A 13,355-nucleotide genomic window follows, 5' to 3' on the forward strand; every position below is an offset into this window, starting at 1 on the left:
AATTGCTCTTTATTAGTTTTCAAACAAATTAGGCGTGCTGATATTTATCTAAGTGATTTACATATTGGCACCCCTTTTCATTCAGGGGCTCAATGATATATTGTGATCATTCATATACAAGAAAGCAATTTGTAGTCATTTTAACAGTAAACATTTAAAACAATACTTGCTTATGGTCTAATTTGTTTTTATATTATTCCATTTTGCTTTTCAAGTACGTACATTTTTGGTTTGCACTTTATTGCTTATAAGACATAATGGTTCATATATAAATTGTGTGCTTATTTTCTTTGATCAGCTATAATATAGAGATACAGAGGTTCAACTAGCTGTGATGTTACACCTTCAACATAAGTTTGTGTTATCAGCCCATTTTGTTTGTTCATCTCGGCCTTACTTAAAGTGCCCTTGTATTCCTAGGTTTTTGTTGAGCTGTTCATGATTTGAGTTTAGGTATTGTATCCACTGTGTGATGTCTTCTCTGGTCTGGGGCTGTAAACATTCAGGAGGGTCTATCATCAGTTTTTGTTGCTAGTGCAAGGAGGAGTGTGTCCAATGTGCAACATGTTGGCCATCTACCTCCTTGTTTATGTACAGCAGTGATTAAATCCTTTCCCCCATTAGCCAATATTTGTAAGTCTAGTAGCCATAACTTAATGGTGGGCATTGTGGTTGCCTTCTATGCCATGGCTAATCTACATTTGGCCAGCACATAGGCCAAATCAGCAACTTGCTTGTTGTTTAACTTCTGGCTTAAGTATTTACGCTAAAAGGCATGCCTTTGGGGTATAAACTAGTTTTGTCAATACAATCACAGATTCTCAGACATTTTTAATGACTGTGCATTCAAATGCCATATGATAGAAGTCAGCTGACGATGTTATTACATCTGAGGCGATTCTCAGCCGCTCCTTCAATCATTTCGTCTATTCTCTTGGGAAAGAAATGTGTGTAGTGTAGCTAAATAAATTAGGGGGAATTAAAGAATGAACGACCTTACCTTCTTTTTTGTGGATATGTTATGTAACTGCATATTCCTCACCTTTTGCATATCCCCAGGCTGGATCTGGAAAATTCAAAGTAGTGCTCCTCTCTGCTAGTAGGTGGTGCAGTGCCACACCCCTCCAATGACAGACCTAACTGCTGCGGAAGTAGTGCTTCATAAACGTGTGCACTGATACCACGTAGCCACTGACAAATATCCAGTACAGGCACTCCATGTGCCAAGCCAGTGGTAGCAGTTTTGGCTCTAGTAGACTGAGACCTTAGGCATTCAGGAATCTACTTCTTAGCCAGTACATAGCAGATCTTAATGCAAAGGATTATCCATCAAGAGAGGGTCCATTTATGCACTGCCTTGCTCTTCTTTGCCCAGACCCCCCCTCAAAGAGATGATCATCCACCCAACAATCCTTGGTACGATCAATGTAAAAGCTGAGCGCACTTTTTCGAGGGATGAGATGGACCAAAGAAAGTTGGGAGAGCAATGGCTTGTTTGACGTGAAAAGGAATCACCACCTTCAGGGAAAAAGGTGGTATAAGGAGGCTGGACTAAAAGGGCCTGAAGTTCACTCACCTGGAGTGCAGATATTCTCATATCAAAGGAAGCATACTATCACTGCTCAATAATGCATGGAGGTGCCAATTCCACATGCTGTGGTGTGAGACCCTGCCCTGCTGCCACAGCAGGAGATCCTGCCGATGTGGAAGTCTGATTGAAGGACAAAAACTCAGTCCCAGTAGTTTAAGGTACCTCACTCTTTTGCTTATTTTGGTGTTATTAGGGTAACTGGAGCCAGGTTGCTCCTCATCAGGGGTGTAGTTTAGTCAGTGAGATTCAAGGAAGTGTGAGTCTCACATTTCCCAACTAAAAAAGTGATATGCCCCAGGGTGGAGGGGTTAGAAGACCAAGGTTTGGGATGGAACGTTCACATGAGGAGCAAGGTCAGTAACGATTTGCACTAGGCAGGCCTCTGTCTAAAGTGGCATAGTGGTTGAAATATGATAGGCTGGAATGATACCTAGAGTGATTGCCACTAGTTAGACTAATTGAAAGCATCACTTTTTGAGTGTTTGATTGCCTGTATTATGCCTGGAAACTGGTGCAGTGGTCCAAGGCTAGTGGTGCAATGTTTCTGAATTACAAAACATAGGACATTTTCACCCATTCAAAGAATACATCCATGGGTGTGGATTTACTACTTGTTTGGAAAACCAGTCACTATATACATGCAAGTTTCCGCTCCAAAAATTAACACATTAAAATCTCTTAGTGAAATGAGAAAGATGAAAAAAACAACAGCCTCTTAGCAGACATGGCTCAGAGTCCATGGTCCATGAACCAAACTGAAGCTAAACCCCCTCCCTGCCTGTTTTCTCTGGGAACTCAGGACTACAGCCATGTACAACACAATGGCCTGAAGTCCCTGCCCTGTCATCACTTATTTTAAATGTATTTTCACTAGACAAACTCTTCTTCCTCAATGGTCCGAGAAGTCTTGATGTTAGAGTTGTCAAATTGGTGCATATAGGAAGGGCTACATGTCTCTCAGTCCTCACCTTATCCAAATCATTTTATCAATTGCCCTATTTACTAAGCCAGCAAATAAAGGAGGGAACGCCAGAAAACTAACAGGGCAAGCCAATACAAAGCCGAGATAAGGGTCTGGCTTGGGCTCCAAGAGTCAATGCACAAACCAAATCATGAAAACATTTGGCATGAATAACATGGCAAAAACAAAGGCCCTCATGACAATCGTGGCAGTAAATGCCGCCTACCGCCATGCTGACGGCCGCCAACATACCGTGCCCACAGCGGTATTCCGCTACAGGTATTATGACCCACACAGAGAATGCCGCCACTATACAGACACCCACACAAGTCCGCCAGCCCAATGGTCAGTGATAAATTGGCAATAGCAAAATCCACACCGTTACGCCAACAGGAATACGCCCACAGTATCACGACCCACGAATCGCCGCAGCGGTCTTTCAAACGCAGTAAACCATTGGCGGTACACACCGCTGTGTTAAAAATATACACACATTTACAAAACTACACCACATTGGACAATTCAAACTACACACACCTACACACAGCTGACACATACACACACACTCACACCACTATAAAACACACACCCACATTACCCACAACCATTTCAATGAAAAACAAGATTGCTAACACAGAGAGACACAGGCCAGGAGCACCCACTCAATCTGAGCCACAGAACACCATCACCCATACACCATCCACGCACATCACAGCATACACCCAAACATCACCCCACACATCATCACACATATCACTCACACCTCATCCATGGCACCCCAAGGACACCCCAGGTTTTCAGACGAGGAGCTAAGGGTCATGGTGGAGGAAATCATCCGGGTAGTGCCACAGCTATTCCAATCACAGGTGCAGCAGACGTCCATTGCTAGGAAGATGGCACTATGGAGGAGAATCGTGGACAGGGTCAACGCCGTGGGACAGCACCCCAGAACAAGGGATGACATCAGGAAGAGGTGGAACGACCTACGGGGGAAGGTGCGTTCCGTGGTTGCAAGACACCAGGTAGCAGTAAAGAGGACTGGCGGTGGACCCCCACCTCCTCCCCCACAACTAACAACACTGGAGTATCAAGTCTAGCCAATAATGCATCCTGAGGGCCTCGCAGGAGTAGCAGGAGGACTGGACTCCGGTAAGTCACATTTTTACTACTTTATCCCCCCACCCTACCTGCATGCCATCACAAACTCCTACCCCTACCCTCACCCCCATCACTCCACCACCTCACACATACCCCATCATCACAACCCACCCATCCCAATACCAAGCCCTGCATGTAACACCAATGCATTGACCCCCAACACAGACCTGCATACTTAAAATATGATAGTCTCTATCGTAACTCAAAAATTGTTATTTCCTTAACATGTGGAAGCGTTTCACCTTGGTACATCAGATTATATCACTGCTATGCATACAGTTATTGAAAGTGATGTTTTTTCAACATGAACTTAAAAACATTAATGACTCACTCCCTCTCGCCCTTCAAACAATGCCATTAGTGAACTAAGAAGCAAGTCAGTAGTCATGTAAACCCTAAACGTGACCTACATTCTTACCATAAATGGAGCAGCACTACAGACTATTAAATCAATCACAAGTGGTACTGGTGAGGTGCACATTCTTAACTCATCAATTTGAAAGTGCTCTCATATCTGATAATAAAGAAAAAAGGAAGCTCTGTGAAAAATTTTGACAAGCAGGGAAGGCAGTATTGATTTCAAGTTATCTGGTTTCACATTTTGAAATTCAGCCAGCAGTTATATACCTCTGTTTTTCTCTCTCCTGCTTTACATCAAAGTTTGGCCTTTTATTCTTGGAGCACAAGAAAAACCAACACAGACATGGCAGACCCCACTCGGATCCTCAGACCCAACTCCCAAGCTAAGATTGTATTCATTTTGGGGGGGGGGGGGGGGGGGGGGGGAGTTGTCACACTCCAAACTCCCTCTTCTTGAAAAGCTACGCTCCTGATCTTTCAGAAGTCGGGGCAAGACATGTAGGGGCAGGAAGGATTACAGGAGTCCCGACCACCACTCTATGTGGAATGCATAAGTGAGCTTTCTGGGGAACTCCAGCACACAAAAGTGAACAGATCTAACCAATAGTGAAGATACCTCTGTGCCACCTCTGAATGTGATTGCCATCTGTGATCTGCTAGGCATAGCTAATTATATCTGCCACAGCATTAAAGACCCTGTAGGGAGCTGCACCACCAGGGACCCACAGACTTCAGGTCCCACTGCAAAGCTTGAAAGTGCTACCTGGTATGGTCAGTGAGCAGAATGCATGAGGTTTGTAGGCCAAAAAACCTCACAGTCCTCTTCACTGAAAACCAGGACAGAGATTGAAATACTGTGATCTTAGCCTAAATGTCTGGACTCTTTGATACAGAGGAAAGACTCGAAGCACACAGTATCCAGGATAGCTCCAATGAAGAGAAGCCTCTGTGAAAGACTCAGATGTGACTTTGGGTGTCTGCGAACCTCAGTGATGATAAGAGGTTAGCTGTCATCTGGAGGTAGTCCACGACTGACACTGGGGAGGCCGCCTTTAACAGCCAGTCATCAAGGTAGGCAAAGACAGCTATCCCAAACCTCTACAGATGTGCAGCTGCCACCACCATCACCGCTGTGAACACCTGAAGGGTACTGGTGATGCCGAAAAGGAACACAGCTAACTGAAAGTGTTTTTAGCTCATAGCTCACTTTGAAGAACAATTAGACTTATGGGCCAGCAAAAAAGAAAGGGGGGGGGGGGTGCAAATAGACACTCTGTAGGTACAACACCCCCCTCTGGTCTCTCTTTAAAGATTTTTTCATTATGTTTTCATCTGCCTTATAGGCAACAAAAACAGCAAATGGATAACCTATAACTCAACACTGTTTAGACACACCATAAATCTTGTCAATCTCAGAGTTAAAAAAACAGGATAACCTCCAAGAGCACCATTATAGGCAAAGTGCAACCTTGGTGTCAGACCCTTGTGACTAGAGGCCAGATTCTTAAGGCCTTCAACACTGCCACCACCACCTCTCCTACATAAAACTCAGTCTGCCTTGTAGAACTGCAGTCACAGACTCATAGCTTTTCAAATTTCTGTGGGCATCCTGTCGATGCCTGCATACACTAGTCCAGGTTTGATGTCCACTGCTCCAATCTTGGCACTTCCAGGTTTCTGCAAAGCATTATAATGTCTCTTCTGGCCCCCATTAAAGCCACACTGCACATCAACAGTGGTTGTTTAAGTAAGGTATGTGCTCCTCAGATGCCTAGTTTGGCCAGTTGTGGGACTAGAGCCACATTCTCCTTTGTCACTGAAATTCAGCGGCAGACGCATGACAAAAAGGGCTGTATGCGCGGACAGTCTCAAAGGTTAATGGTGTGGCCACAACCCCTCATAATTTTATCATTAACTGAAGTTGGCTCTGTGCAGTATTTTGAGTTGCACCAAGCAAAACTCCACCCAAATGGCCACTTCCCTGGGATGTCAACATGCCTCCCTACCCATCTTCATCTGCTAAGAGCCCCAGATCCTGTTCCCACGACCCCTGCAGCATTATCATTGAGAGTTGGCAGCAGATATAGCATGATTGTGCGGGGAGGGGGGGGGGGGGGGACTACCAGGAGTCTGAACTCCAAAGGCATCACCTCAGCTATATCCAGTAATCTCTCCCTGGAACCTGTGAGAGTTATCTTCACCTGTGCATATCGGAATCATTGGTTTTCTTTTAAGTTACCTTGGGCATAGCAACTCTTCAAATAGGAGAAATACTCTTAAGTCCCACACAGTGCTCAGTTTGGCTATCCCAATATATCCCATTGTCTCTGCCCTTCTAGTTGTTTAAGGTCTGTCAATATATTTGACTGACTCCAACAATGGAGTTGAGTGTGTCACATCGCTCCACCGCAATCGACATATGGCTTTTTTTTTTCTTTCTTTCATATTATGGACTATCAACTTTGTTGGATTCTACCAGCAGGGATCCATCTGACCACCCTCAGCATTGGCTCCTGCTGGGAGGCAAAGGTCCAGTCATTAACTACCAGAAGGTGGAGCACCCAATAATATAATCGCATATAAGGTAGAGTTATGCCCCAATTGTAAGGAGTCCCCTTAGGGTGCCCCCCCCCCTTCACATTGTAATGTTCGCATTACCGCATCTACCGCTCTAAAGAATTTGTTGGGCACCTCATACATTGTATTTTGCAACATGTAAGGAAACGTGGGCAGCACAATCATCTTGTAATGGATAGCCTTGCTCAATAATGATATGGGGAGTTTTCGCCAGTGTCCCACGTCCTTTCTGTATTTGTCCAGGACTCTTCCCAGATTGCACCTCTGAAACTCAGCTGGTTTTAATGTGATATGTATCTCCCCTTCCCACTGGCATATTCCACCCTAAATCTCCCTTACCGGTTTTGCTTTCTCTCTTTTCTTCCCCACTATGCGACATATGAAATGTTCCACCCATCACAGTCTTGTAGGTTTCCCACACACTAACTTCGAAATGGACCAATCCATCATTACTCCCATATATTCTCTAGGATCCAGAGCAGATGGAAACTGGAACAAGGGGAGTATCTTCAATTTTTCTTTGCGTAAGAATGTGTTTAGATGGTGAAGACCTTCATCCTTCTTTGATTCAAGGAAGCAGTGGGAATAACACCCAGTCTCCACTTCAGAGAATGATACCCTCTCTATGGCTCCTTACGCCAAAAGAACCTGCACTTCCTGGCAAATGACGGATAGATGGTCTGACAAGCATTCCACTGCAGGTGGCAGGGGTGGTGAGTTACAAAGGAGCCCCATTGGACAATCTGTTGTCTTCCCTGGCCTAAAGTGCCCTCCTAACAAAAAGGGGTGCACAAAAATTAATACCAGCTCTTGAAAGTGCATGGGTACTAACAATCCCCGCAGTGGGTTGAGTTTTTTCGATACACAAACTCTCTTTATAACAAAATAAGGTACTAACTCATGACCGGTTTCTTCCTGTTTAGCTTGAACCTAGGCGTTTTGCAAAAGAAAATTGTTCCTTTCCGCAAAATTAAAATTAGTAACCAGAATACAAATGTCTAGAGAAAAGAAATGTAAAGATTTTTTAGGCGCTTTTTTCCTTAACGCAGCTTTCTCTTCTACTTTTATGGGTTTTGTAGGGACAACCCTCCAGTTTTTGTTCTCCAAAGGTAGAATCCAAGGCGAGTTGTTGCTGATCAGGTGTGTACTCTGAAAGCAATCAAATTGAGATGTGTCTATCCCGATGACCCGGCCCTTGGGAGTATTAGGAAGCACTCTCATTTGAAAATGTATAAAACAGTGATCTGGTGGTCTTCCTATTTCTGCTTTAGCCAGAGGATACTGTTTACTATCTCCATGAACACATTTAATGAATACCTCCTCTTGGGGTATTATCTGGTCAGGCTGAGCATAGGAGTCATTAACTAAAGATTAATAGCAACCAGTACTTAAATAGGGCTTTTAAGAAGTGTACACTAGCTTGGACTGGTAATTGATCCTGATTGTGAAGATCCTCCCCAAAATGCACACTCCAGGTACCAAAGGTAACAATCCATAGGTTCAAATCAGTGAGGGTCATTCTTAGAAGACCAGGAAGGGGAGAAGTATTTTCTCTTGCTGGCAATTGTTGTGCCTTAGGAACAGTGTTTAACTACTTTCCTGGGAACCTTTACAACTGAAGGTGCTTCCGGAGTATGTTGTGGAGGTGCTTCATGAGAATGCACTATAAAAAGCACTAGCCATTTCAACAATGGTGATCAGAATTAATTTGGCATGCTACTTTACCCACTTTTGGATGCAAGGGGAAGAGCATTCACAAAGTGTTCTAAATAAATCTTACCTATTATCTCTTGTTTACTAGACTCATCAAGTCGGAGCCATTTGTCTCACATGACCTTGATTTTAAACAAAAGAGCATGTGGATTGTCTTCCAGAGCATCCTTTTGTTGCGCGAAATTGCATTCTAAATGTCTCTTTATCAATACTTATACACTCTAGATTGGCCCTTTTAATATCGGCATAGGGGGTATTCCATGAAGGATTGGTGGACAAGCACACTGACTGTGAATCACCCACAAGGATCAGTCCCAAATAGTTCTCCCATTTATCTGCTGGCCAATTTGCAGCTTGTGCAGTAAGTCCAAAATTGCTAAAGAAGTCATCAGGCTTTTCCTCAGAAGTGAACTTTTGTAGAACAGAAGATCTATACGTATTGCGTCTCGGCTGTGCAAGGACATCTACCCGCTTTCCAGTGGTGGCAGACTGAACCAGTGTGACTTGAGTTAATTACTCAGTCCGATTTTGGATTGAAAACATTTCTGTATCTTGTTTAGCCACTTCCACATATCTTTCTAGGCCTCACTCTAATTTATTTTGGCCCTCAGCCGGTTGGTGAACCAGGGCCTCCATCCAGCCACCCTTTTAATTGATTCCACTTCTGACACCACTTGCAGAGGTTGGGGATGGGTTTACCTCAGAAACACATGAATGCAAGTCTTTTTTAGTAGGGCTCTCAAAGAGTTTGCTTATTTTATTCTAGTGCAGCAAGGCCAAACTAGTTAAATCACATTAAAATAACTTATGATACCTCAGTCCCTTGTGTTCCTCTCAAACGTTTCCCGATTTCTCAGAAATGAATATTAATGTCTCTTTTATTACTTACTTTCCCCTAGGGGGCAAGCTACTGTGGACCTCCATGGCCCTGGGACCCTCAGAAGTAAAAAAGGTAGGTGTTAGTAATATTAATCTTCTTTTAAATCAGCAAAACAAAACATATGAGGGTAACTGAATACACCAAAGGTATTCACTATTTTTCTTTTGGTCTTTGGTATCTCGTCAGTCCCTTTGGGTTCCCATTATCTTTTATTTCTGTCTTCCTAATTTTTCTCCTTTTCCTCGTTAGGGAATTTGGTGCTCTGCTCCCCTATTCGACATGATGTTCCACCCTCCCATCCTTGCTACGCCCAATTCCTCTTGCCCAAGGCCACTCCAGCAGAAGAAAGAAGACAGGAGACGGCATGCGGTAAAGAAGAAAGAAGACTGCGAAGAAAGAAGACCAAAGACGGCATGCAGGAAAGAAGACAGCGAAGAAGGCAGACAGATCACGGCATGTGGGAAGGAAGACAGCAAATAAAAAAGACAGAAGACAGCATGCGGGAAAGAAGACAGTGAAGAAAGAAAACAGAAGGCTGCATGCCGTAAAGAAGAAAGAAGACAGCATGCAAAAAGAAAAAAAGATGACATGCAGAAATAAAAAAAGACGACGCAACGAAGAAAGAAAAATGACAGCAAAGAAGAAAGAAGGCAGAGAAGATGGCAGCAAAGGAAGAAGACGTCAGTGAAGTAAGAACACGGCATCAGAAAAAAAAAAAAAAAGAAGACGGCAATGAAGAAAGAAGACCAATAAGACGGCAGCGAAGAAAGAAGACACCGACGAAGTAAGAAGACAACATCAGAAAGAAAAAGAAGACACCAACAAAGAAAGAAGACTGAGAAGACAGCAGCGAAGAAAGAAGATGTCAGAGAAGTAAGAAGACAACATCAGTAAGAAAAACTAAGACAGCAACAAAGAAAGAAGACAGAGAAGATGGCAAGGAAGAAAGAAGACAGAAGACCGAAGACCGCAGCAAAGAAAGACCTCAGCGACATAAGAAAACAGCATTAGAGAGAACAAAGAAGACAGCAGCAAAGAAAGAAGACAGCATACATCAGTATCGAAGCCAGAGGAAGGACACTAGCAGGTGCCCAATGGGAAGTGACCGTAAGGAGTACAAAGTACAGAGGCAACTTCACAGCACGATTGGCGAAGAAGACAACAGGAAGTGATGTGCAGACGACGTGCTGGATAATCAGAAGCACGTGAATCAGAGCGACATTGGAGTAAGCCATTGGTAAGTTCAGTTATGTAAGGGGCTGGTTTTAAGCTTTTTTTTTTTTTTTTTTTTAAACATTTTTGTTGTAATTAACAATACATTTTGCAAGCGCGCATGCAGGCAAAACCTAAAAAGGTCAGTGTATCAAGTTCCTATGTGGGCCTCCATTCTGATTGTTCACTGGCTAAAGAAACAAGCATTGGAAAAGCCAGCAGATCTTGCCTACCAAACGCAAGCTAGAGCTAATGGCTTGGTATACATCATGGCCAACCATTCAAACATAGCCATCCATGTGTGCATGCGTATGGATTTTTCTCTTCTAAGTATAACAAAAACTATTACAAAATGGCCTGCGACTAAGGCACATGTGCTTATTCATGGTAGCCGTCTTGTAACTGTTTTCATTTATTATATTTTATTCTTAATTTGCTGTTCCCAGATAGAGTATGGTCATTTTAGAATGGTAACTTAAGAGAATAAAGTATGCAAGGGATGTCCCTCAAATAGAAGTGACTAGCTCTCTTTCAGTGTAATATTGCAGGTCCCAATCAAAAATGATAACAGAGAAAAAAACAAAGAAAGGGGTGGAAAGCCGAGGGATGGACGAGCAAAGGACAAGCATGTGAAGTGACGAGAAGCAGCAGGAAGAGAGCAATGAAAGACCTCCTCTCCCACGGAGTCTTAAACAGTAATGAAAAAAAAAAAAGTTTCCTGATTTCAACAGTGGGAGGATACAAGTCATTCAGTCAAAACAATGGTAAAGAGGCTATGCTCCAAGGGCAGGACAAAAACAAGACCAGAGATAAAAGCTACTGCTTGAGAGCATTGCACTAAGATAGTCAAGAAAGCCATGTAATCATGACCAGAGTGGTAATCCAAAGCCCACTCTATCAATGACTTTAATACGTTGCATATGTTCTACATATGACAAGAGGTCTTTCACAACAGAACACTACAGCTGTCCTTAACCCCATTGGTGCGGGAGTCGGCCACTTGTGCAGGTCATGGCCTGTGGGCGACACCAGGGAGGGGTTTAAAAAATCTTCCAGTGCGACGCACCGGAGGATTTATTTTTCATTTAAATACCCCTTGGGAGACACAGAAGAGCTTCCGTGTCTCCCCCTGCCCCTCACCCACCCCTTTGCGACGTCAGCTCGCCGCAAGGCGCACTGACGTCACACTTTGTTTTCCCCACCGGAGCAGGAAGCAGCTGGTAGGGACACTTCCTACTCCGATACATATAGAACTATCTATCGATAGACCTATCTATATATCACTTTTGTCAATGCATGTGTGGTTTCCCTGGGGGCTGCAACCAGCCCCTAGGGAAACCACACCCACAGATATATATTTTCGCCACCAGTTCTCTTGCAGCTTGCATCTTCAAAGCAATGCACATACTTCAACTTATGCATTTCAACTGTAGCTTTTAGGCAGAAATAAAAAAAGTCAAGTAACTCTTGTGATTATGTTTCTGCTAGAAAAGGATCTGACTTTTGTCTAGTGGTAGTTTTGATGCCATAAAGTAGCGTAGAAGGTTTATATGACTACTGGAAAGATCAAATCTGTATTTTATATGAATAGCGGCGTGCATTAGTAAAGCTCGCCAGTACCTGCGGTACAATACAAATAAAATGTATGTGCGAGGGGGGCTATGGAGAGATGAAGGGCACATTTGCTGGGCGGTAGTGAGTGAATCAGAGGAAAAGGTCATGGGAGTGGGAACACCAATAATGATTGTTGGACTGGGCGCCAGAGGCACTAAAGACTGACGATTGGTATGTGAAAGGTGAAGTAATAGTGTGTCTTTTTTGGGTTTTTTGAGTGTCGTGAAGGAACGTGCAGATTGAGGGAAAAAGCGAATGTAGGGTGACCTTTACTGTTGCACGCATCACAAACACAAACCCACCAGCAATTTTGTGACTGTCTACGTAGGCTAGTGTTTTACAGCAACAGTTTAGCCAGTAGAAGAGATGGCGTCTCGTTGGATGACTGCTGCTCAAACCCTAACTCGGGCCATAGATGACAGCTCTGACGTAGGATCAGAGACTGAGGCAGCATCTCAGGGATAGGACAATGGCGCAGACTCTGGGAGTGATTTTTCAGTCATCTGAGTCCCATCCGACAACTCCTCTTCCAGTGTTTCTGAGGGCGGTGTTGAGGACAGTCCTGCTGTCCCTTCACAAGCACAGTCTGGGCAGCTGGACAATAGCGGGTTAGCCCAACCCAGAGAGGCAAGCACAGAGAAAGTGCTCTCTTGGGAGCTCCCCAATTTAGTCCTACCCCAAATTCCACCACCCAAATCGTATTGTGGAGACATCAAAAATATCTTATCACAAAACAACCTGGGTTTGTAAGGCAGGCACCTGCATTTTTGGTCCTGGGATCGGCGGCCATATATGGTGACCTACCAAAACCAGACATTTCTGGAAACTAGACACCCGGAGGAGTCCACAGAGGTGTGGCTTGTGTGGATTCCCCAAAGTTTTCTTACCGAGAATACCCTGCAAAGGTGAGAAATGTTAAACAAAAACTCAATTTATTCTTGCATTTCTGTCACACAAACTACAGGAGAATGCTGGGATCCACAAACTTCCTACCACCCAGTGTTTCCCCACCTGTCCTGATAGAAATGCTACCCCACCTGAGTGCCTGTAACTAGTGCCTGCATCAGGAATGGATCACCCCAGGGTCAGCAGTTGCCCTCATGTAAGGACTAACATTGACCGTTGTGTGATCCATTCCTTACACGGGCACTAGGCCTACCCACACAAGTGAGGTACCATTTTTATTGGGAGACTTGGGGGAATTTTGAGTGGAAGGAAATATGTGGCTCCTCTCAGATTCCAGAAATTTCTATCACCGAAATGTGAGGAAAATGTGTTTTTTTTACCAA

The 13,355-nt window shown here is 43.9% G+C and overlaps 1 protein-coding gene across 2 annotated transcripts in view; it reads right to left on the minus strand.

Annotated features, from left to right (window-relative positions):
* TEX9 (testis expressed 9) overlaps positions 1 to 13,355 on the minus strand; it is a 244,686-nt gene that overhangs the window by 176,277 nt on the left and 55,054 nt on the right. The window lies entirely within an intron of this gene.

The sequence above is a fragment of the Pleurodeles waltl genome, chromosome 3_1, assembly GCF_031143425.1.
Source record: "Pleurodeles waltl isolate 20211129_DDA chromosome 3_1, aPleWal1.hap1.20221129, whole genome shotgun sequence".
Classification (NCBI taxonomy): Eukaryota; Metazoa; Chordata; class Amphibia; order Caudata; family Salamandridae; genus Pleurodeles; species Pleurodeles waltl.